Here is a 26,799-nt window from a genome sequence, read left to right on the forward strand (position 1 = left end):
TCGCGGAAGGAGAAGCCACCCCCGGGCGCAGGCTTAGGCTCCATCCCTAGGACAATAGCGCCTCTCGCCGCCCGCCCGTCCCCGCCTGCTGCCTCCTGGCCGCGGCCCCCGTCCCCACCCACGGCACCGCCGCGCGGGTCCCCGGGACACCTGCGCCTCCGCTCCCCTGACGCCACTGCTCACCCGCTCGCCCGCCCGCGGTCCCCGCTCTGCGCATCAGCCCCCGCCCCGGGGGACCCGCCCCAGCCCATCAGCCCCCGCCCCGGGGGACCCCTGCCCCAGCCCGTCAGCCCCCTGCCCCGGGGGTCCCCTGCCGCAGCCCATCAGTCCCCGCTCTGCCCATCAGCCCCCTGCCCCGGGGCCCCCCTGCCCCAGCCCATCCCATTAGCCCCCTGACCCGGGGTCCCCCTGCCCCAGCCCATCAGCCCCCTGCCCCGGGGTCCCACTGCCCCAGCCCATCAGCCCCCTGACTCGGGGTCCCCCCGCCCCAGCCCATCAGCCCCCTGCCCCGGGGCCCCCCTGCCCCAGCCCATCCCATTAGCCCCCTGACCCGGGGTCCCCCTGCCCCAGCCCATCAGCCCCCTGCCCCGGGGCCCCCCAGCCCCAGCCCATCAGCTCCTTGCCCCGGGGTCCCACTGCCCCAGCCCATCAGCTCCCCGACCCGGGGTCCCCCTGCCCCAGCCCATCAGCCCCCTGCCCCGGGGCCCCCCTGCCCCAGCCCATCCCATTAGCCCCCTGACCCGGGGTCCCCCTGCCCCAGCCCATCAGCTCCTTGCCCCGGGGTCCCCCTGCCCCAGCCCATCAGCCCCCTGCTCCGGGGGCTCCCCTGCCCCGGGGCCTCCCCTGTCCCGGGGTCCCCCCGCCCCAGCAGCGCCCCCGCGGAGCCCGCAGTCCCGCCTGCCCCCCACCGCGACCCCCAGGCCTCGGGGGCCCACGGGAGCGCTGCCGCGAGCCCCTGGACGCCGCCCAGCGCCCCGCGCCCCCGGCGCCCGGCACCCCGGCTCCCAGGCCGCCCAGCCCGCGCTCGCCTCCTCCTGGCTCGGCGCCCCGGGGCTTGTTTGCTTGTCCTCGCCCCGGGCCGGCCCCGCTCCCTCCCGGCCGCCCCAACAGCCGTTCGCTTCCTGCGGTGTGTTTCTTTTTTCCCCTCCTGGGCTCCATCAAAGGTGGCTCTGTTATTGAAATATGAAGCCGTTTCCTCTCCAAAACCCTTGGTTACTCAAGGCGGGAATCAATGGGCCCGTATACTCTCCCAGGAGTTATAAATACACGTCTGTTTGTTCAGGAGGCGTTTTCCCGCGCGTCCCAGCATCTCCCCGGGGGTTATTTTCGTGTGCGTGTGTGTGCGTGTGTGCATGTGTGTGTGCGCGCGCGTGTGCATGTGTGTGCGTGTGTGCATGTGTGTGTGCGCGCGCGTGTGCATGTGTGCGCGCGTGCGTGTGCATGCGTGCGCGTGTGCATGCGTGTGTGCATGCGTGTGCATGCGTGTGCGTGTGTGTGCGCCCCGCGCCCATCTGGTTCTCATCCCGGGTCGGGATCCAGAAGCCAACCCCACCCACCTCGGCTGCCCCGCGCATTCCTCGCTCTATAAATAACTCCAGGGTCTTGGGGCTCCGCACCCTGGGACACAACAGCAGCGCAGATTCAAACCCAATCCCGGCACCGGGTCCAGTACACAAGAAAGCACACGCCTCGCAAGGTGGGTGGAAGGGCGCCTCCAGCTCAGGGAGCTTTGCCCCAATTGCCTCTCCCCCCAGTCACCCTGGGTCGACTGGGGGAGGGACCCGGGGAAGCTAGGACATCTCCCACCTTTGGACCTTCCCCGGCAGAGGCTAGCAGGCGACCGTCCCGCCCGGGAGCGAGGGCGAGGGCGAGGGCGAGGGCGCAGGGCCCGGCTCCTGCTCCCCGCGCCCCGGACGGATGCCCGCGCCCTGCGCATTGGGGGAGTCATCTGAGGAGCCGCTGTTTCCCCAGATCTGGGCACAGAGCGGCCCCTCCCTTCCTCCCTGAAGTTTGCATGAAGTGCACGTTGGGCTGTAATTAGGGGATCTGGGAGGAGAACTTTCCTGGTGACGCTTTGCTTTTCTTCTGCTCTTGGTGAGAAAGTGCCTCCTTCTTCCCAGGACCAGGACCTCTGCCATCCAGCGCCACAAAGAGACATTCTGCACACACACTCACACACACTCACACACGCACACACACACACACTTGCCCAGAGACAAACTTAAGGTGAGGAGAGAGAGCGCTCGCTTCACTTGATCTCCAGGCTCCAACCTCAGCAGCACTTGAGAGCATCTGAACTTCTGGATTTCAGGACAAGGTAAAACTTCCCTACATTTTTCACTCTTCCTCTCAAACCTTAGGGCCTTTAAGATCTCATACATATTATGATGTATATATCTATACATGAAAACACATTTTCTTATTTTCTTTAATTTTCCTCTGAGTTTAACAAGACATCTCAACTTTTTTTTTTTTTTTTTAAGAGTCATATTGTCAGATAAAATACTAGATTGGGGTAAGGATTAACCCTAGTAGCCTGGCTTTTGCTAGTGCTGCTGTAAATCTGGTAGGCGCGTGGTTTCCAAGTGGTGGCTTTTCCATCTGTATTTCAACAAGTATTTTTATAGCACCTGAGATGGAAAAAAAAAAGATTGTATACGTTGAAGGAAATGCTGAGAAATGGGAATGTCCATTCCAGATTTATGAGTTTTATTCTCGGGAATATATAGGTTTGTGTGGAAAAGAAAGTCGCTGTAATCATAGGTAATGCCTGTGAGATTGATAGTCTTGAAGATGTTACCAAGTTTGGTCCCAGCTCCGCCAGTTAATTGTGAAATTAAGATCATAGAATTATGATGTGTTTCATACACTGAATGATGTTGATGGATAATTAATTTTAAGGTAATGAAAAATATTTTATAGTCGCAGTTGTTAAGATTACTGTTAAAAGTTGCTTAAAGGATTAATTTACGTGTTCACACTGTTGACCACTCTAAGCAGATCTGAGCATTTGGACTCAAATGAAGTTGTTTTCTTCCACTGAATTTGACTGTTGTGTTCAAAATGAGATGGCTTATTATTTTGAAAATAAGTTATTTTATTTTCATTTATCACTGGAAAAATACACAGAGTGACCGGTACATTTGGGAATTTTTAGGATGGAAAGTGTTCCTGTACATGTTCCAGCGTGATGTCATAAAATCAAACATTCTGGCTGGCTTCTGGAAGCTAACGGTTCTTAAGAAATAAAGCCTGTGAATTAATTCCTAAGTGAAATGTAGTATCTATTCATTACAAATGTAGTTTCTGGTAATCATTCTATTTGATCATTTCAGTGTACTAAATTCGCGGTAATTTTATACATACTTCCAAGACCTCGATATTTTAATGGGATCATAAAATGGGAATACTGTTCTACCAAAAATACATCCTAGTAGTTCTCTTTGGGTAACTTTTAATTCTTACATCTGTGTTTAACTTCAGTTCTATTTATTTCCACTACTAAAGAAGTTTTCGATTCCATTCAGGAAAACAGAATGCATGCCAGAGGTCTATTGAGCATTCACGAGTCTTTAGTCATTTAGGGGCTGTCCGTTCTCAATAATTTAATTGTTTAAGCTGAGACAATGATGTTACATTTCTGGTAACCTCTTCACAAAGTTGGAAATGGCTTTTAAAATGGAAAAACTAGATAAGTAGCAGTCATTTTCCTTAAACTTAATTAAATGAGCCAGAGAAAACCAACAGCCTCAAAAGATCACCGGGCTCCAGGGGAGAATGTACCCAGAGGCCAATATTCCAGAAGTGTCCTGCGGATCTGGGCTTTCTATGAGAAATAAGACAGCGGAGACCATCATGTTCTTATAAAGTGAACCACTTATTTATTGTCAGCAGGCCCTGTCTCTCAGAGGAATGACTGACACTGTAATTTAGAAGTGCTGAAGAGACTTTCACAGAGAAGAATCAATTCATTATATCCCTAGTGGTTTCACTTCCCCTTCCTTCCTTTGGGAGCAAGTAACACATCCAGGATAAATACTTTTGGCAGTATTCGCAGAAAGATACTTTATGAGTAGATGGTTTACCAAAGTCCTGCTTTTTAACATCTGCGCTGTAGAACACTGGTATTTTCTGAAGAGTGGAAGAAGTCTTTAAATCTTAAGGTAGCACTGTCCTTCGTTTCTGGAAAAAGGAACACGAATCCCTTTCAGAAAATAATTCCCTTTTCCAGAAAACACTGGTGCTGGTTTTCTTTTCATTTCCTTTTACTTGTTTCCCATGCATATTTTATTTTCCAGACTACTTTTTTTTTTTTAAGAAAAATGGTATTCCACCAATTAAAATTCCAACAAAATGCACTGCAAATTTGCAAATGATTTTTACAATCACAGTCTTCTGTTGCCTTTCATTAACTTTCCAACATCCTGGATTCACTGTTAGTAACCGTGATACTTGGTCTGTGTTAGTTAAATGTACTTTGTTATTTAAAAGTAACAAAATATTGTTGGAGGAAAATGGGGAGGGATGAAACCTGAACATACTTAGGATTTTAATCAATAGTGTTTAAGGAGAATTAGAGGAAACAGCTGGTTAAACAAATATTAGGTGTAGAGTGGCCGAGATGGCATAAATTAATAATGCAGCTCTTTACACCGAGAAAGGTAGGGTCTGGGCTGGGTCCGCGTGTCAAGTACGGTCCCTGGGTGCCACCTAGTGGTTGAGTCAAAGAAGGCTTTTGCACCAGCCTCTCTAAAAACTTGAGACTTCTGCTGAAGTTGAACACTAACAGTGTGCCAGGTGTCGGGGTAGGTGCTCACAGTAGAAATACAGCGAGAAAAAAGAGAAAAGAAAAAAAGGAGAAGAGGAGAGGAGAGGAGAGGAGAGGAGAGGAGAGGAGAGGAGAGGAGAGGAGAGGAGAGGAGAGGAGAGGAGAGGAGAGGAAAAAGAAAGGAAAGAAAGAAAAAAGAAAAGAAAAGAAGAGAAAAGGAAAGAAAAGAAAAAAGGAAAAGAAAAGAAAGAAAGAAAAGAAAGAAAAGAAAAGAAAAGAAAAGAAAAGAAAAGAAAAGAAAGGAAGAAAAGAAAAAGAAAATACAGCAGTGACTTTTATATAATTTAAAAATCAAGGCACCACTTAACTGTTGATTCAATTCCTGGTAGTTGCATTTAAAATCAGTTTACTCTTTACTGGGTAATTTACCATCAACTTTCTACCTCCATGAGGATATAGTTTAATAACCGTAACTCGCTTCTAATAGAGGATGTGTTTTTTTTTTTTACAGTGATGTCATGACCTAGCTCAAGAAAGGATGGGGAGACTTTGAATCTTGAACCACTGTTTCTCAAATGGAAATACATTTCTGTAAAGTTCAGTGTTGTCGAGTTTAAATGGGGAAATAGTTACTAGCTTAAAAGGGAGGCTGTTACACAGATACCAGCACATATTACATATTCTCTAGATATTTTTTTTACTAAATGTGAAAGGATAGTAGCAAAATTTGTCTGGGGGCCCTAGAGGTATATTGCACAGAGTATTGCCCTCAAACACTAATAATTAGCAGGTATAACAGCTTCTTCAATAAATGTCATTCATAATGCAGTTTTGAAGCAGGAACACTGCTTTTATTAAAATGACATAACAGGAAAAAAAAATCCTAGGAAACAACTATTCCAAGGAAAGCCACTGTTTGAAAGAAGTGTCAGGATGTCATGGATTAATCCATCAGAATATTACTTTGAGAATTTTGAAAAACTTTTCTCCAGGAAGTATGTGAATTATTATTCTGAGTGGCTTTTTGCAAGATCTATGACTTAATGGCAACAGTGTTCAGCACATCAGCATTAATCAAGACAAGTTCTGAAATTCATATTAGAAGGTAAAATGCCTAGGTCAGAAAAAAAAAAGATTAATTCGTTACTTGCTGAGTGAGCTCTAGAGCTCCACAAATTGAGTTAGGCCTGCTGGTGTGGAATGGAAGCTTCCTACTACTTAGGGGACTTGGGTTTTGTGTATGGCAGTAAGACCTACACTGCGAGACATGGAGAGCCTCTCATTAAGTCCTTTTTCATTAATGCCACAAAATTATAGCCTGAGTTGAACAGAGGTGGTGGCTGGAAACACTATCAATCATGTAAAATAAAACATATTATCTTAATTCTTATTTCCAATAAGTTGTTATCCACCAGAAACAAACCATTCTGTTAACAGTTTCATCTGACCATCCTCGTGATTTAGAATGAATCCCATACTTGTAGTTGGAGTACCTAAAAGCCAGAGGCCTTGAAAAAGCAGGACTTCAGACGTGGATTAGAAATTTGTCATTAATGATTTCAGATGGCTCAATGATACCAGACAAGAACAAGTTTGTGAGAGAACCAGCCAAGCTCTCTGAAATGGTCTGTTGCTAAGTGGGTTCTCGGTTATGTTGTACATAGTAGGTGCACAGGTTGGCTTCTCCCGGTGGTGGAGACCTGGAGGTGAAGAGTTCTTAGCCACAGTCAGAGAGAGCCAGGATTTGTTGAAAATAGCAAAGGGAGCTGGACTATTGTGAGCCCATATTCATTGTTTTACAGTGTAACAGGGGGGTGAGAGGAACACCTGAGGTGGGGGGATTGCCAGAAGCCAGGAGGCTATTTGCAAAACAAGGCAAGACAAAAACAAACAAAACAAACTCACAAAATAAAAGTCACAGAAAACCAACTACAGTTCAGGGACCGGTTCTCAGACTTGTAAGGGCAACAGAAATTTCCCTTTTCTTCAACCTTGCTTAACCCAAAGAGAACACAAATCATTTGATTTGTTACTAAACTCCAATTACTATACTCCAGTTACATTTACTGTATTAAATAAAATCCAACGAAATTAAGAAAAAATTCAAATTATTTTTATGGTAAATCTGGATTTTCCCAAACTTACCGTAAAGTTTCATAAATAGTATCTTGGATCAGTCTCCTCCACTTATACTGTGTGAATTTTTCTCTTGTTGGCTCTCTTATTTTGAATTGGGGATCACCTCTCTTGATCATTCATGCATTCATCTGCTCATTCAACAAAAAATTAAATACTTGCTATTTGCCAGGCACCACGCTAGCACTAGCACAATGTGCTGGGACCCTCACTTTATGCCATGAAAATTCATTCTAAAAAAATCATAAAGTCAGGGCTCCTGGGTGACTCAGTGGGTTGAGCATCTGCCTTTGACTCAGGTCATGATCCCCGGGTCCTGAGATGGATCCCTGGGTCAGGCTCTCTGCTCAGCGGGGAGCCTGCGTCTCCCTTTTCCTCCGCTGCTCCCCTGCTTGACAGAGGGCTCTCTGTGTCAAACGAATGAATAAATAAAATTAAAAAAGAAAAAATCAGAAAGTCGAAGTTGATTGATATGAATGTAAAATGCTGCAAGACCCTGAGGTACACAGAGTAACAGAAACACACAAAAAGTTCTAGCCTCCTGGTTTCTGTATTAAGAGAATTTTGAGCATGCATCTTTAAAATCATTTTCCTTGTTTGGTCTCTAGCTGAGTGGATAAGAGCTTTGGGTTTTGGTTGTGTGGGCACAGATGGGCCTGGGAGGGCAGCTCTGACACTGCAGAACTCCAGGAGGGTGAGGCTTCCAATAATCTGTCTGCTTGGATGGACAGGAAAAGCAAAAATTCATTTGCACACAGTTGCTGTCTGCCAGTTTGCATCTAAAATTCAGATTGAACACAGAATGATTTAGTGCCTACCATTTGCACCAGGCACCATGCTAGGTGTTGCAGAGTAATTGGCTCAAGGAGTTCACAAGCTGATGGAGAAGACAGATGGATGCACATCGTGAATCACTAGTCAAATTTGCCACGTAGGTGAAGTTTGCCTTCATAGTCTCCTGGGGCTCTTTGCTTTGCCTTTATTCAAACCTTCCACCCTGCCTCTATCTCATAAAGTGAGGCTCCTGCGCTCTACCCCCCACCCTGGAGGATCTGATACTTCTCTGGTTTATTGATTTCTTGACTGACTGATTACACTTCAGTGTGAATGAGTTTCACTCATGCATTTACATTTCAAGCCTTTTATGTCTCTAAAGTAAATGTTTTGTTTTCTGTAAAAAGAATTTCAAACATTTGGGGGCCTTCCTATCCTTCCACCAAAGGGTGTAATTAAGCTGATTGAGTCCTCCAAGGTCTTCAATCTCTCAGTTACCCCACTCCATATGTGAGGCTGGAAGGACTCCCTCGAGGCTCATTTCTAGAAACTCAAAGGACCTTGGGTCCTATTAATGAGTGGCTCCTTTCAGCTGAGCCTGATCAACCTGTCCTTTCACCCTCTCCCGGAGCTTTTGCCTGAACCAAGTTTCCTCCCTCCCACCAGGAGGGGCATCCAAAGCCCATCCTTTTGAACTCATCCATTTACTTTGCCAAAACTTGCTCTCAGTCCTCTCAGCCCTTCGTTGCCATGCTTGGGTTGCTGCCCCTGGACAGGTGTAACGCCCAGAGCTCCTTAGGTCCTACCGTTTGATCCCTTAGGCCACCCTCAATGTCCAGGTCTAGAGGGAGGAAGCAACAGAAATGCACATATTTAGTCCAAGGACTCCTCTACATGAAGAGGCTGAGGGAAGAAGATGACATCTGCATAGGGCAAGTGTAGGAATGAGCCATCATGTTGCAAATATGAGTCAAAGTCAACATCTTTTAAAATAAATGCTCAGATAGTTCACTACAATTAGTTATAGAGCAATTTTGACATTGATATTGATTATAGGTTCTGGTAAAGTAACTGCAGGGGCAAAAAGTGAAGCTTTGCCTTGCCTTTATACAAGGAATGCTAATCAGAGTCCTTTATGTAAATTCCTTCCCATTTTATGCTTAATTAACGGTATAATGATAGCCACATTTTATTAGTAGTTTCAGATTTATGTTCTCATTGATTACATCCCCTTGATTGTACCACCACAGTCTAGTACTCCAGTAAGATACTGATCTGTTCTTATATAAAGATGTTCTCACCACCTTTCAAATTGCCAGGACTGATAACCCAGATTTAGATACTTTCCTTCCGCTTCTTTCCTGGTACCAGGAGGAGAAGGATCATGGGTCTGCATTATTCACCTAGCAAGGATATCAAGATGCTAGACACTCAGTTGGTGCCCTACAAATGCTTACTGTTGTTGTCAGTGCCCAGTACAGGGTAGAATGTGGGGCTTTCTGGGTCTCCTGGCCTTTTATCCCCAGTGCCTATATTCCAGATGTCTGAACACTTTCCAACCTCAGGCCATTCCCTCACTCAGCCTTTGTTTCCTGTTTAGTCTTCTGATTTTTCAGTGTTGCTAAATGCATGAAATCTTCCCAGACTTAAATAATAATAATTGGTGAAAAAAATGAATAATGTAAATAGAATTGATAATTTCAATAAATCTTTACGTTTAAGGAAAAGAAGACTAGAGGCTGGACATGACTTGAGAGAGGCTTGGAACACTGTAGGCATCATCTAATAAGGACACATTTATTGGATGAAAGAGAGAAGTCAAGAATAGTGTGAGTGTTTCAAGGATAGACAATAACACAAAGAGAGATGTGACTCTAAGACTGAAATGAAGGAAAAATAAAAGTTTCTGGGTAAATATAGTGAATCTAATTTAGGAAGGACCGATGGGACAGTCAAGGACCCATGTGAGTTGAATGCATATAATCTTCAGCACAGGGGAGAAGTCGTGGATAAAAAGAGACATTCGGAAGTCTTTGCTATTAAAATGGTTGTTGAAAATCATATGGAAGAGGGAAATCATCCCAGGAAAGAACAAAGGGGAAAACAGCTGACCATGAACTGAAATCCAGGAAAAAAAATCGATAAAAATGAGTTTTGCCATTGTTTGTACTTGATCTTTACTTTTATTTTATCAACTATAAATGTCCACTGAGTTGGATAACACCAGTGTGTTATTAATCTTTCTATCGCAGTCGTAGTCCTCTGCATATAGAAGGTGCCAGACATGTTTGTTGAATTAAATGAAATTAAAGTGGCATTTCCGAGCCTTGATACTCTAATGACAGATTTTCATAATGATAACTCTGAACCTGGGTAAGACCCCAAAATGTCTGAATTGTAGTTATTTATTCAATTTTGTCCAATACCAAGCCAGCTTTAAATATATGTTGTTGCATTTTGTTGTTTAAAAATCAGTAATCAATGTGTGGTGTAGATGGTAATTCACCAGAGTACTTGATTAACCTGAGCCCACGTTGTTTAGCTTAGCATACAAATGAGTTCGCCACAGAATGCAGCCTAGTTCAGGTCCACTTATAATTCTTTTCCAAGTGCCTTGATCTTGAAGACCTCTAAACCTTAGAGCAGATTTGGAGTCCAAAATCCTGGGTTTCTCTGGTTTTCCCAGCAACTTCCTTTTTCTCCCCAGTTCTCCTCTCTACCCTCCATACTATGATTGCCATATAAAATCCAAAGGATAATTGAATAATATTTACTACAAGTATATCTCAGATACTTCATGGTACATACTTACGCTAATGAGATTATTTGTTATTCACCCGAAGTTTAGCTGGGTGTCCTGTAATTTTTATTGGCTAAGCTGGATAACCCTAGCCTACACTAAAATTACTTTTACTAGAATATGGCAAACAAGAATTTCTCCATGAGACTTCTGAATATTCGCCTTCAAAAAGTCAACAAATGAAGTTACTGAATCCATCTTCACTAGTTAAATGTATTAAAAAGATAATCGAAATAAAACTATCTACAATACACCAATCGATGCAATTTACAAAACATTTGTAACTATGGTGTTTTATATATATATATCACCTATACACTAATGACCATATTAGGAATGCCGTAAATGTATATTAGTGATCCTGTGTTTTAGTCTATCTAAAATGTTTTAAAATAACGTACATGTTAAAAAATAAAACTTTTTAATTTTCACTTTTTCAAGTGGGCAATAATAAAAAAGAAGCAATTATTTTTAAATTAAAAAAGCCTATATTCATGCATACATGTACAATGGGTATAAATTCCCAAATATTCTGACTGCAGAAATATCTGAAAGGAAGCTTTTCCCTTAATTATGTCGTATTGTAGTTGTGCTGCCACCTTGTGATGTTTTGAGGTATGATTCAACTTAACCAGTCCATTGACATGTTTTCCCAGATTGACCATTTGCTCAATGTTAAAATTATTCCTCAGGTGATTAATATTTTTCATTCTATCAAAGAATGGCCATATAATTTATACTTAGAAAGGGCTCTTGAGTATTTAATGTGAACATTTTCTAGAAGTTTAATGTATTGTCTGCAAATTAGTAAATGATTCCTAAGATGGTAAATTATAAGTCATTTGGTACTGTTTTATGTTTTATGACTGAATTTAGGTTGTATCTGCATGTGTCTGTTAAGTTTACTTGACCTTTCAACCTGAATTTCCCATAAACTACTCGAACTTAACATGTCCACAGTTGAACTCATCATCTTTCTTCTATCAAGCCTGGTCCATGCCATCTCCATATAGATACCAAGGCCATATAATTTATTAGCTAAACCAGAACACTTTGAAAGTTAAATGGGACACCCTACTAATTATTCCAGCAAAGTGGTATAAACCAAGACTCTCTTAAGCAAACTGGTTGTCTTATATAAGTTAAAAATCATCATAATCCCAGTCATCCAAACTAGAATACTTGGACTTATGGAGTCCATCAAATGACCATCAAAATGACCTGGAAACAGGCACCTGGGTGGCTCAGTGGTTGAGCATCTGCCTTTGGCTCAGGGTGTGATCCCGGGGTCCTGGGATCGTGTCCTGCATTGGGCTCCCCCTCAGGGAGCCTGCTTCTCTCTCTGCCTGTGTCTCTGCCTCTTTCTGTGTGTCTCTCATGAAGAAATAAATAAAATCTTTAAAAAAAAATGACCTGGGGATCCCTGGGTAGCTCAGCAGTTTGGCCCCTGCCTTCCACCCAGGGCATGATTCTGGAGTCCTGGGATCGAGTTCCAATTGGGCTCCCTGCATGGAGCCTGCTTCTCCCTCTGCCTGTGTCTCTGCCTCTCTCTCTCTCTCTCTCTCTCTCTCTCTCTGTGTGTGTGTCTCATGAATAAATAAATAAAATCTTAAAAAAAATGACCTGGAACCTCCGTCCCTGATGTCCTCTCATCCTTCTACCTCTCATCCTTCTACCTTTTATTTTACTTTCTCCTCCAGGGTCCATCAGCTTGCCAATGTTCTCACTCTTTGTCCTGTTTTCTGCAGAGAGCCCCACCAGCCATCCCACCAGCCAAAAATCCTTTTTCAGGAAAACCTAACTGCCCCACTACTTCTTCCACACTTGCTCTCAATTGCTGGGAACTGCAAGGAACAACTCGTAACACCCTGCAGAATGGGGCCACTGTATAAATTCATCATATCTGACTGCAGCTAGATCTTTGGTGCTGTGTGGCAGTTCTACCCAAATTCTTAAAAGTTTTTAGTTTCTTGAGTCCCCTGTAGCAGATGTCCAAGCCTCCCTATCTCATACTGAAAACAGAAGCCACTTACAAAGAATTCAGTCACCATCCTGCCACCAAAATGAGTCCTTGACCACCAGCACCCCCATATTTTCTTTTTTTTTTCCTATTAGGAGAAAAAAGTATCCTTTAGCTCTGAGAGTCTAAGGCCGACACTGCACGCCTGAGCTTCAGGTGCCATGTCCTCCAGAGTCTTCTCAGGGATAGTCCTGAGAAGGACTAATAAAGCTTTTTCTCTCATATCTTCAGCCTCTCCCGCTCTGGTTATTTCTTCCTAATGGTATTTAATCATGGTCAGAGTCTTTTGTCTTAAAGATATATAACTCTCCCTAGTTTCACATACAATCTGTCAGTCTTTCTCCTTCCCATCAGAGCCAAACTTCATGAATTACCTGTGCTCACTCTCTACCTCTTCACCCCATCCACTCCTCAACTCACGGCAATGTGCTTTCTCCCTCAACTCAACTACTCCAATGGAACGCTGCTCATTGGGGTCACCAATGATTTGTTCTCAATATGTTCTCTTTCTCCTGAACTTGAACTGCTCCCAATTTCATCTAGTGTGGTAAATGATACCATTTTTCTCCACTCTTTCCAAAATATGAAAGACAGGAGTCACTGTGTTGATTGATTGTATCCCATATGTATCTCTTAAATGTATATATTCTTTTCTATTTCTCTTGGCATCTATGAGCATCCTGTCTTGCCCAAATTCCTGCAGATGTTACCTACTGGTTTCTCCCACTCCCTGCATTCTAATGCATTCCCCACATTGAGGCTAGAGTAATGCTTCTCAAGTACAAATCTGAAAACGGTTGCCTTCTTAAGCCCTGCAACACCTTTCTATTGCTGTGAAAATTAAGTCCAAATTATTTAATTTCATTTTCAAGGTTCTCAGTGACCAGCTGCAGCTTACCTTTCCAGCTTCACTCTCCTCAACTAAAATTAGCCAGCATACCAGCTGACAGGACCAAAGGACCCAAAGAAACACACAAACGAACAAAAAAAACAAAAACAAAAACAAATCAAGATAATGAAACAAAATAGAAACAGATCAGTAGGAGATCTAAGTATCAGAGTTACCAGATACAGATTTCATGGGAGTAATATGTTTAAGAAATTAGACTCTAAGAGAATTTTACCAAAGAACTGGAAACTACCAAAAAAAAAAAAAAAAAAAGGATTCAAATGGAAATTCTAAAGGTAAGAAACTGTAATAACTAAAACTAAGAACTCGATACATGAGTTTATAAAAAGTCAAGACACTTGAAGAGATCATTAGTAAATGGAAAATAGGTCTGAAAAGCAACAACAACAGCAACAAGAAAAATCAGAGTGAAACCTAAGAGAAAAAGGGAGGAAGGTACTGAGGTGCGGGGTGCAGGGTGCACGGGGAGAGGGGGTAAAAGATCTATGGGATATGGACATCAGAATCTCAGAAGGAGAAACTGCAAATGGGGCAGAAGCAATTTTTTAGAAATAATAGCTTGTGACTGTCCAGGTCACAGCTTCAAACACTACAAAGCCACAACAGGGTAAATGCCAAAATAAAAAGAAAATACCTACACCCAGGCATGGCACAGAAAAACTGCTGATGAAAGCAAAGAGAGACTACTAAGAGCTTCTGGAAACAAAGGTCTTCAGGTAGACGAACAGATAGCAAAATTAGCCAGCTCGAAATTTTGCTTTTCCTTCCACATGAGAAAATGCCCCAAGTCAGCAGGTGAGCCGGACCGTATTCTGGGTAGCTCTTATCTGGTTGGCCTACTTTCTCTGAGAGAGCCCAGTCTTCCAGCCCTCAGGGATGTCAGTGTCCCTGGTTCCCAGAAGGAGCTGGATTGACACATTTTAGTGCTGGCTCAGTTCCTGCGCTCGGTTTTCAGATGTTGTGTGGTCCTACTGCTGTCTAGGGAAAATTCTGGACAACAGTTTGGGAGGTTCAGAGCCATCTGTATCACTATCTAATGTTCTCGATGTATTTATTTTCATTATCTGGGATGCCCCGCTGTTGAAGAAGTGGACAGTGCAGATATCAGTTACCCAGAAAAAATTCTCGAGAGAATAACTGAAAGATGGACCTCAATAAATAGAGTGATGTTAAAAACAAATGGCCACATGCATTTTACAGTTACTTGAACTAAAGCACAGGCCCAGTGAATCTTGTGAGCAAACTCAAACTAAGTATGGGACTTTAAACATTACTTTTATTTTATTTTATTTTCCTTGTGAGGGAAGAAGCTTCCTAACTTTGTAATTTATCACTATCGAATGTCATTTTAAACTACAAAGAAGAAATCAATGTGATGATTGCAAAGTTTATGATTTATACAGGATTTTTACAATGTCATGACTCTTTGAGGCACCAAAATTCAGGTCTTGGTAAGTAAAGTAAATGCAAATATATCACAAAGATGATGATAATTAAAGTCTTCAGAATATCACTTGTCTCTTCCAAACATTTACACAGTTCTACTCTAATTTTTTGCTCATTTGTGGCATCCCTTACATTTGATCCCTCCCACCTGCACTACTGGCTCCTGCCAGGATCATTATAGAAAACGCTTCCTCTGGAGAACCTTGCATTGTACTGCTCACCAAAATAAGTCACTTTTTGCGAGGTCCACCGTTAGTGTTTTCTTTGCACCATCGTTATTCCCCTTAGCACACTTTTTTTATGCTGTAATTCATTGATATGTCTTACACTAATTTAGAGCCCCCTTGTTAGTAGATCATTTTATCCACCTGATGTTCATAAGAGTTTTGACCTCACAGTTTAGATTTGAATCAGAGTCCAGGAGACCTGATCTGTTCCAATGTTCCACCCACTGCAGGAATCCCATGTGTGTTATAACTCGTTGATCTACTTCAACACCTGCAGTGGCAGAAAGTGCTTTGTCTTTTGCAGGGCAACTCATCACCCTATTAGAGGACTTACCAGAAAGTTCTCCCTGACGCTGTGCAAAATGGACTTCATTCACTGTCATCCATTTGTTCTAGTTCTGTCCTGTGAGGCTACCTTGAATAAGTTTACTGTCTTCCTACATCATATTTGGGCAATTTACTTCTAAATGCAAAATAGTATGTTTTGTTCTATGAAAGTTTGTTATTTGGGGCACATCTTTCCAAACTCTGCAGATCGTTTTCTTTCTTCTAGCTTCCAAGTCACATTGCAATTACTCTCTGGCATTAGCTTTCCAGCTCATGTATAGGCTTTGAGTCTTGAAACTCTTATGACTAAAAGGAAAAACCTAATTTATATTAACATGACTTGAAAGCAAACCTCCTGATTGATAGTGCTCACAGAATTATAGAAATGAATAAGATAATGTCCTTGTCACTGGAAAGGTCTCCTTTTATTAAACAAATAGCTGGTGTACCAGAGAAATGGAAAATAAATGTCAGTGCAGAGTTGAAAACCTTTATTTTCAAAATAGAAGGCATTGATCATCTGCACTCCTTTATTGTGACTTTATCTCATTACATATTGTTACTATTTCAAATTAATCTTGAGATAGCAGAATGAGAAGAGCAATGCATCATCATTTAAATATGTGCATCTGTGAAATGTTAGGCCATATCAAAAATTAAAACCTAGCTTGGTATAATAGTTACCATTAGTGGTAATGTATTAATTGCCCAAAGGTAAACCAAAATAGTTCAAAGAGTTTGAGATCTAAACTTAAAAGGAAAATACTGATTTACTATAATTGGTATAAAGCAAAATGTGATCTTCATTTGCATTACACATTCTGTGGGAAAACAAAAACAAAAACAAAAACAAAAACAAAAAAAAACAGTGCCTCCCCTCATTCCTCTTTGCCTGCACCAGCAGGGAAATATCCATACTATGGATAAGAAGTAGACAATCTATGACTCCTACATACCAATTATTCCATGCTCTAGGCTAGCAACTGCCACTTCAAACTGATAAGAGAGGAGGTCATTCAAAGTTGAGACATCTGCAGTACCTAGAATGCCAAGGTTCCCAATTTTTAAAACTCCTCATCTCTATGCAGTATAACAGTAGATCAGTATGGTTTTATTTTATTTTCTTATTTAAAAAAAAAAATTTGAGAAGAAGAGAGAGAGGAGGGCAGTTGGGGAGGGAGAAAGAATCTTAGACAGGCTTCACCCCCAGTGTGGAGCCCTACATGGACTTTATCTCAAGACCCTGAGATCATGACCTGAGCCAAAATCAAGAGTCAGATGCCAAGTCAGTAGGCCACCCAGGCACCTCAATAACTATAGTTTTAAATAAAGTATGTTTGTAACCTACCAACGGAAGGGATTCCGGTGTTCTGCTCTTAATGTTAAAGTAGACGTGTATTGAATTATGCTCCTGTTATTATCAACATTTTAACTGGATGTTAATTAAGCCTATTATCCTAAATTATTGAACAGGACTGATTTCCTATTAAATATATCAAGAATCAGTTCTTTCTTTGTTTACACATTTCATTTATGTATCATGAATTGCAAATCCAAATTTTTGGTACATGGGTGAACACTATAGGAAATTCAAGTTTGAATGGACTATCTGTGCCCTGATACACAATTGAAAATTATTTAAGCATACACAAAATGTCTTACAGTGTATTGACTGCCAGTGAAGTTGAGATTTTGATAATTGCAATTGTGCTCTGTGTAATGCTTACAATCCTTTGATTAATGATGACTGTTCTGGACCAGAGCAACTTTCTACACGAGAAGCCCATAGGATTTCTCTTGAAGTAAAACAAAGGCATCCTGGACCTTGATAATTTACAATTTGAACTATAGATTTGCTCCTTAAGGACAACCAGAGGAGTCTCATTTAGCATGACTAGGCTCTACATATGTTACCCTAATGACCGTAATCATCATATAGAGTCACCTAAAATATTTTGGACACATTTGATAAAGAATAATCTCCTTCAAGATTCTCTGCTCTTGGCAGATTGCTAACTGGTTAAATACCAAATTGCTAACTGGTAAATGGGAAGGGACTTAAAAACAAACTATATCTTCATTTATAAGACCAGATCTTTATGTTTGGATGCTGTAAAGCCTTTGCTTGTTGACTGAGATAAAAAGTGTAACAGGGATCGGAAGCTTATTTTAAGGGGCAGGATGGAAGGAAATAAGAAGAGAGGAATAATTCTACCCAAAACCCCCCAACCCCAAAAACAAACAAAAAACTCTTTCAGTAGTTTCTTGATGGTTAGCTACATCACACTGAGTGTTTTACATTTGTTTAGTTACTTCATGGTTCTTTCTACACAGCCCATAGGATTTCCCTTTGAAGTAAAAAAAGGCGTCCTGGGCCTTGATAACTTACTACTTGAACTATTTCAAAACCTCAACTTTATTTTATATATTCTGACAAAGTTTATATTTTATTGACTTACCATTCTAATTTTTAATCATTAATGATAATTTATACACAACAGTGAATTTGATTTTTCTTATCCAACATATTACATGGGAATTAATTTAATGTGTTTTTAAAAATTGAAATACCATATTCTGTACTAAAGTATTTTCATTTAATCAAAAGATTCTGATCCTTGAATAAAATTTAACATCGTGGATTAGAAAAGTTAGAATAGTTTTGGGGAAACTTATATATCCATGCTGATGAAGTTCAAATTTAAGTTATTTCAGTTATTTTGGAACTTGTACTATGGATTCAGGTAGACCTGGATTTAAATCCCAACTCACATTTTACTATGTACCAGCTGCTGCATGCCTTGTGCAAATTACACAAGTCTTGAGCTTCATTATCCATTTTAAAATAGAATGATTAATAGTATTTGCCTCACAGTGTTTGTAGTTTTGAGAATCCACCAAGAAAATATATATAAAGTACCATATAAAATAATAAAAGGTTGATGACTTTTTATATTATTTTCATAAACTACTGCTGGGGGACATGTAAGTAAATATTTGTCCAATACTGGTAGAAAGAAATCATTGAGGAAAATACTTAGTTAACATGAATGTTTATAATTCTGTTCATAAAAAAATACTAAAAATCAAAATGAAGGCAAATGTTTTCAATATGCACTGAAGACAAAAAGAGCAGTACCTTAATATGCAGAAAGTTTTGAAAAATCAATAGCATAGTTAAAACAAGACTGCCAAGAGAATTCAATGGAGAAAGTATACTCTTTTCAACAAATGATGCTGGGACAACTAAACAGCCACAGACAGAAGAATTAAATTGGACCTCTACCTCAAACCATCAAATACCTAAATTTAAGAGCTAAAATTCATAGAAAACAACAGAGGAATGGATATTCATGACTTTGGATTAGGCAATAGTTTTTGAGATATGACAGTAAAAGCAAAGCAACCAAAGAAAAAAATAAATAAATTAGGCTTCATCAAAATTAAAATCTTTGTGCTCCAAAGGACAATGTCAAGAAAATGAAAAGACAACACGTACATTGGAAAAATTTTTTGCAAATCATATATCTATTAAGTGTCTAGTATCTAGAATGTATAAAGAACACTTACCACTCAACAATAAAAAGACAACTTAATTAAAAAATGGGAAATGAACTAGAATAGATATTTCTCCCAAGAAGATATACAACTGAGCAATAAACACATGAAAAGTTGGTCAACGTCATTAATCACTGGGAAAATGCAAATAAAAACCAAAATGAGGGGCACCTGGTGTCTCAGTCAGTTGGGCAGCCAGCTCTTGGTTTCAGCTCAGGTCATGATCTCAGGGTCAAACTCCATGTCCCAGAGGGCTCAGTGTGGAGTCTGCTTGGGATTCTTTCCATCTTCCTCTCCCTCTTCCTCTCCCTAATTCCTCTACCCCTCCCCTATGCACATGCTGTCTCTCAAATAAATAAATAAAATCTTTAAAAACAAAAACAAAATGAGATGCCAGACAGACAATAATTTGTTTGATTAAAACATGTCCTGGTGAGGACAGGGAGAAGTTGAACCCTCATGCATTGTTTGTAGGAACATAAAGTGGATGAAGAGCCATTCCACTACTAGTTCACATCAGCATTATTCATCAGAGGCAAAAAGTAAAAAAAAATAACCTTAATATCTATCAACTTCTAAATGGATAAGCAAAATGTGATATATTCATGAAAAATATTATTAAAAAGAATGAAGTACTTACACATGTTACAGAATGGATGAACCTTGAAAACATGATGCTAAATGAAGGAAGCCAGTCATAAAAGGACCACCTGCTATATTATTCCATTTATATGAAATGTCTAGAATAGGTAATTCATACAGACAGAAAATAGATTTGTGGTTGTCAGAGAATGGAGAGTGATCATCAGTGGATATAAGGTTCCTTTTAGGAGTAATGAAATGTTCCAGAATTAGATAGTGGTAATGATGGTACAACTTTGTAGATGTATATCTTTAATTTAGTAATCTCACATTGTAGAATCGAGAAAATAAGTTTAGATTGCTAAAAATTGTTTTATAGTTCTGTTATTGCAATGTTTTATGAGAAAAACAATAAAGATACACTTAAATATCCAAAAATAGGTTATCGCTTAAAATATTTTTGGCATATACATTTTATACACATAAATTTTGGCATCCATGTAAAAGAAGATTTAATGAAATGGAAAGATGCCCATAATATATTCAATTTTAAAAATCACTTTCTGAAACACCATATAATTTGGTTTTATTTCAGTAAAAATAAAAAGAGCATTTGTATTTGGCTAAAACCTTTGGATAGGTATTCAACAAATAACTTGTCTATTGTAAATAATGCTGCAATACATAGTGCTACATACATCGTTTTGAGTTAGTATTATTGTTTTCTTTGGGTAAATACCCACTACTGGAATTACTGGATCATACAGTGGTTTTATTTTTAACTTTTGGAGGAGTCTCCATACTATTTTCCATAGTGGATGCACCAATTTACTTTACCACCAACAGTGCACAAGGGTTCCCTTTTCTCTACATCCTTGGGGAAACTTATTTCTGGTCTTTCTGAGACTGGTCATCCTGACTAGTCATCCTGACTGGAAACTTATTTCTAGTCTTTCTGAGACTGGCCATCCTGAGGTGGTATCGCAATGTGGTTTTGGTTTGCATTTCCCTGATGGTGTGTGATGCTGAGCACCTGTATGTCTCCTTTGGAAAAATGTCTATTCAGATCATCTCCCATTTTTTTAATCATATGATTTGGGGTTTTGGTGTTGTATTGTAGAAGTTCTTTATTTGTTTTAGATATTAACCCCTTATCAGACATATCATTTGCAAATATCTCTGCCCATTCAGTAGGTTACCTTTTCAATTTGTTGGTGATTTCTTTTGCTGCAAAAGCTTTTAATTTTGATGCAGTCCCAATAATTTGTTTTTGCTATTGTTTCCCTTCACTGAGGAGATATATTCATAAATATGTTGCTAAGGGCAATGTCCAAGAGATTGCTGCCTATACTCTCTTTTCGGAATTTTATGTTTTCAGGTCTAACAGGTCATTAATTCATTTTGAATGAATTTATTCAAATTTTTGTGTGTAGTGTCAGAAAGTGATCCAGTTTGTTTGTTTCTTTCTTTTATCCTTTCTTTGCATGTAGCTGTCCAGTTTTCCCAATAGCTTTAATTGAAAAGAATGTCTTTTCTCCATTATATATTCTTGCCTCATTTGTTGTAGATTAATTAACTGTAAAAGTTAAGGTTTATTTCTGGGCTCTCTATCCTGTTCTATTGATCTATGTATCTAACTATTATTTGCCATTGATTTCTAACTTAATTCTGCTATGGTCATAGAGTATATTTACATGAGTTGGATCTTTCTACATTCACTAAGGATTATTTTATGGCCTAGAATGTAATACCTTGTAGAATCCTGGTAGACGCCTGGTCTACACCCGAAAGGAATGTATATTCTGCTGTTCTTGAAAGAATGTTGTATACATAGCAATGAGATCAGATTGATTTAGGGTGTCCCAGTCTTCTACATATTTACTGATTTTTCTAACTACTTATTCTATAAATTTTTGATAAAGAGATATTCTAATCTCTCCTTACAGTTGTATCAGGTTAAAATCTTCATGTATTTTGAAACTCTTATTAGGGGCCTACATTTTTCAGACAGTAATATCTTACTAATGATTTTAATACGTTATCATTTTAAGATTATCCTCTTTTCTTCGCTGATACTTTTTGTTCTGAAAGCTACTTTGTTTGATTTTAATTTAGTTTCCCCAGGTTCCTTTTTATCAGCATTAGCATGTTATATAACTTTTCCATACTCTAATTTTTAATATATTTTGTTTTTTTCATTTAAATGAGTACCTTTTAGGCAATATATGGTTAAATCTCTCTTTTAAATTCTTTCAATAGACAATCTCTGCCTTTTAATAGTTTTTCTTGGGTCATTTACACTTAACATAAATATTGATGTGATTGGTTATGAACCTATCAGTTTGCTAATTTTTCTATTTGCTTCTTCCATTTTTCATTTCCTCTCCTGCCCCTTTTTTCCTTTTTTGATCAATTTTAACAACAAAAAAGTTTTCAGTGTGCCTGGATGATTTAGTCGGTAGAGCACTGTGACTCTTGATCTAGGGGTTGGAGTTTAAGCCCTGGGTTGGGTATAGAGATTACTTAAATTCTTTCTTTGAGCCACTCTTCTCCTCGCTCCTCCCTTCCTCCCTTCTTCTTACCTCTTCTTTCCTCTTCTCTCCTCTCCATACTTCTGACCTGTGATCTCTGGCTTCCTTGGATTTCTAGAACACTGGGCTCCATCTGCTCAACTCAAGCTTTCCAATGGCATAGGTGTAGATTCCATTATCCTGCACTGAAGCATAGAAACTTCCTTTAGGCAATAACATGAGACAATCACACAGCTCACCTCAATACTTTGAGTGCTGGGTTTTTGTTTTTGTTTTTGTTTTTTTGATGTTTTGTCCATTTTCCTTTTACTTATTTTAGACAAGAGGGTAAATCTTGTCCCTCTTACTCCATCTTAATCAGAAGAAGAAATTCTATATGGTTTTATTTTCACATTTTTGCTCTTCTTCATTATTGTAGTTCTTCTAAACTAATACATATATACATAGAAATTTGTAATAATAAAAATATGTGACTTACTTTAATAAACTAGATAGGATAGTACTAAAGTTAAAATTTATTTGGTAATTAATCACATTAACATGCTTGAATAGCTAACAAATAATGATTTAGTTTTCAACTTTTTTACCAACATCCAAATTATATCAGATACATTTTCCCAGAGACAAGATAATCAAAGGCACACAAATATCATCATTTAAGAGAGAAAAATGGGGAAAAAAGTCTTTAAAAAAAGATATGTGGCTCTTTAGATACATAAAACTCATATTTAAAAACCCTAAAATGCTACAATAGTGCTTGAGAAAATAATATTAACTTGTCTCTAAATATAAATTATTCAACATTTTTCTTATTCTAGGTTCCAACGTGTTCTCTCACTATTTTTTCATAAAACCTTTTAGTTCCCATTTACAGATGTTTCTCTCATGACCAAACAGCTAATGAGAATTCCACGGCCTAAATAACTCTACTTTGAATAACATCTTGCACTTTCCCCAAACTCAGATTCATCACACTACTGAAAACCTGTTTCTACATCTGTGACTTTGGCTTTTATGATCTCCTTGGGTGGCTCGTTTATTCCTGGCATTTCTAAACCTCAAATTATGAAACAATTTCTCTGAAAAAAAGTATCAGAGATTCTTAACTCTGCTTTGAGTTTTTAAGGGTAAAAAGAAAAGACCAATGCATTTTCAACATGATTGTCCTTTGCATTATATCCAAATAGATATACAGAGAACTAGTGCCAGGAATGTGTCCCATGCAGTCTTTCTTTTTAAGTAAGCTGAAGATTGCCTCTTCAATTAGTTCAAACTACTGGGTGGTCTTTAAAAAAAAAAAAAAAAAGCTCTTTGAAGAAAATAGCAAACTAATACTACTTTATATTTAAAGTAGTATTAGTTCTTTAACTTTGAAGCAGAGGAAGAATAAATTGCAATTTTGTGGGTTTTGTTTATTAATATAGAATTTCATATCTCTAACTTTTAAGAGGGGAAAATTCTTCAAAACTCCAATGGAAGAAAAACAACTTTTTTAAAGATGTGTATATATTTGGGCTTAGAATTAGTCGAGTTTAATTAATTGTGTATGTGTTTGTGTAAAATATTTATGACAGCAATTCACGAAAACTTGGTCTTTTTACCAGAGAGAAAGCAGACTTTCCATCTTATGTCAGTGTACTTTTAAAATCCATTCATTTTCAAACTTAGCCCATTCTGTCCATACATAAAATATCTTTCAAAAGATTTCCCTTCACAAACCTTCTACAACTTTCCTTTGTATTCAGAGTTTGTACCAACCCACTTTTCTCCAAACAACCAGTCTCATTTAGGACAAAATTATTTTCTTTTACCTTCAATAAAAATGTATCTCCATTCCTTAGATCTTTCTAAGATACAGACTTGCTTCCCTTATTTCCATCCATCTTAATCACATTTAGCAAAATCTTTTACTCATAGAAACCTTAGTCACCAGTGAAGACTAAATAGTAACCAATTGTGAACTACTACACCAGAACTCTTTAGATGGCAAATTTATGAATCAGTGAAGTACAAAGCATGTTTACCAAGAGACCCAAATAGCCTTAGTTTATTTGCAAAAGGAAAATAAAAAAACACAAACCTCTGTCCAGTAATCAATGCCTTAGCACTTTACCCTACTTGGAAAAGACCTAGATGTCCAAAGAATTTAATCCCATTTATTATCCAAGCAAACTTTAAAGTTTCAGGTTACCAAAGACTTTGAAAGCTATCTTAACAATTCCTCATGAAAACTTTGAGACAGACAAGAATAGCCATCATTTTAAGTCATCTTTTTGCTAACAATTTGCAACAGAGGTAACACAAGTTTATTTGACCTTCAACAAACCTAGATAGAATAAAAACTTCATATTTAATGCTGATAACCCTGAAAACATGTCTATTTTTATTAAACCAATGAACTTAAATGACTTTAAATACTGAATTCTGTTTTACCTGGGGTCACTTAAAAGTCAATCAATTTGGGGGCACCTGGGTGACACAGTCAGGTAAGTGTCTGCCTTGGCTCAGGTCATGATCTCAGAGTCCTGGGATCAAGCCCTGTGGTGGCTTGGAAGCAGGAAGTCTGCTTCTCCTTCTCCTCTGCCTCTGTCCCCGCTGGTGCTCTCTCTCTTGCTTACTCTCTCTCAAATAAATAACATCTTTAAAAAAAAAAAAAAAAAAACCTCAATCAAGTTGTCAATTGTAAATTTTTACCTGGGCCACCAGTGGGGAAATCAGAAGTGGGTGATGTATGCAGGCCGCATCACACCCAAGATGGTGCAAAACAGGAGGGGAAGCAGGGGGAGGCAGGAGGCAGATTGCTGCCTGGTGGCAGAGGAAGAAGTTTCCTGGTTCTAAACCTGTCAGCTGAGACAGGTGAGCAGATGCCATGCTTGTTTCCACCAATGTGGAAATATGCAGTCCGTGTCAGGCTGGAGATGACAGGGAACATCCCCAGAACAAAGGGAATGTCGTCAGCTGCTTGGGAATATTCCTTGAAGTCCCAGTCCCGAGGTAGACTAACCACAGTTGGCTCCAAATATAACCATTAACATGGGAAATGAGGGAGAAGTCCCCACGTCTATCAGGAGGAAGAACAGTGAGAGAGAGTCCGTGTTCCCTTCATTTCAGATGACCGGTGTTTCTTCCAACCTGGGTTCTATCGAGAGGAGGCCTATTGAGATCATTATCATCCAGTATATCAGGAGGGAGTTGACTAATCTGGTTACTGACCAAACATTTTCTTCCCTGTTTCCTGAAGCAGAGATCAAACTGACAGATCCCACTGAGGCCATGCAGTGTTAGAGGAGATCAGTCATTTCCTAAAGTTTGCAATTTGAATTGTTTCCAGTGATTAAAAGGCATCCCCAGGGAGAGTCCTTGGGGACTGAAGAAGCCTACTGAAGCCATACTCCTAGAAAAGTAGAGAAAGTCCATTACCAAAAATCCCCACCCCTGACTCCTGGGTGTCATCGCACACAGGATATGTCAGAGATTCCAGGTGTCAAAAGCGATCGGAGGCATCCCTGTAGCAAAAATCGCTATTGATCACCATCCTGCCTTACCATGAAGGCATTCCTGCCATTAAAGGCCCTGTAGAAGGGATGTTAGTCTGCCCCCACTTCTCCATTGCATCCTAGGCTACAGATGGGTGCTTAGGAAATATAACACTGTGCACCCCATGCCCTTAAAGGGCGTGCTATTGCCCTGCCCTGTGAGTCGTGCCTTATTTGAGCTTGCCTGCCATTTTTAACTCACAGAGAATACTAGAAAAGTTTTACAAGGGGAAATTACCAATTTTGTAGCTTAAGGAGTTAGTAGAGGACACTGATGAAAAACAGTAAAGATAGAAGTCCGTCATGATCTAAGAGATATTTCAACACATGTAGTCTTTACAGCCATCTTCTCCAGGAAATGTCCCTGGTTGACTTTTAATTCAATTGAGGTACTGGTTTCTGCCAGCTTGGAGCAGAGTCTGGTGGTCAGAAGCAGTTAGGCCAGGGAGGTGAAGGGGATCATATGGGACCAATGAGGTCTCATGGGAGTGTTATGATTGGCAGCTGCTTGGTGACTTAGGTGGTCATCCTGTGCCCAAGACAGACAGCTTTGTATAAGAACAGGAAAAAAAAAATATGGCAGCAAGCTTCTGGATCTAATACTGTTCCTGCTGTGGTACTAACTTCTAGCCAAAAGGCAAGCTTTCTCTGCCTCATAAAGTAGCCTTGGGTTAGAGGACTGTAGCCTGAGTAATCGACATGAAAGTGTTCCAATAAAACAATATACTCCTTGCAAAGCCCCTGAAATGAAAGTAAAGGAAGAGAAGAGAAAGTACTCACCAAATCTGCACCAAAGCTCACAATCCAGAGGAGAAGACTATCCCTTTGTGGCTGCCAAATGATGTAGTGAAGATAATTGGGGTTCAGAGCCGACAGCCAAGAAAGAATTCTTAAGATGTCTTTGGGGCAAAATGGTAGTTTTATTAAAGCATGGGGACAGGACCTATGGGCAGAAAGGGCTGCACTGGGGTTCATGAAGGTGGCCATTATATACTTTCAAGTTGGGAGAGGGTTAGGGATAGAGTAAGTCTCTAAGGAATTCTGGAAGCAAGATTTCCAAGACCTTGAGGGGGCTAGCTATTGGTGGGAAAAGTCATTTATTATCATCTAATAAAACCTTAGTCATGAGACCTTTAAGATCTATACTGGTGGGCCATATACTTGGGGGATGATTGCCAACATAT

General features: G+C 40.0%; 1 protein-coding gene and 1 long non-coding RNA gene across 3 annotated transcripts in view; one reads left to right on the forward strand and one right to left on the reverse strand.

The window, feature by feature from the left end:
• Nucleotides 1–1,538: 1,538 nt before the first annotated feature.
• The window catches only part of HAPLN1 (hyaluronan and proteoglycan link protein 1), a 76,459-nt gene continuing 51,198 nt past the window's right edge, over nt 1,539–26,799 (forward strand). Inside the window, exons 1-2 of one of the 2 annotated variants that reach the window (XM_025437803.3) lie at nt 1,539–1,696; nt 2,121–2,317. The gene's annotated coding sequence lies outside the window, so the exon portion shown is untranslated. Of the gene's footprint in view, nt 1,697–2,020; nt 2,318–26,799 lie in introns of those variants that run through there. The other variant, XM_025437804.3, reaches the window with a different exon arrangement.
• LOC118354288 (uncharacterized) lies at nt 3,859–22,261 on the reverse strand. The gene is made up of 2 exons (XR_007409740.1): nt 22,131–22,261; nt 3,859–4,182 (listed from the first exon to the last, which is right to left on the reverse strand). It is a non-coding gene; the product is annotated as an uncharacterized LOC118354288 (long non-coding RNA).

This window comes from Canis lupus, chromosome 3, assembly GCF_003254725.2.
Source record: "Canis lupus dingo isolate Sandy chromosome 3, ASM325472v2, whole genome shotgun sequence".
NCBI lineage: Eukaryota > Metazoa > Chordata > Mammalia > Carnivora > Canidae > Canis > Canis lupus.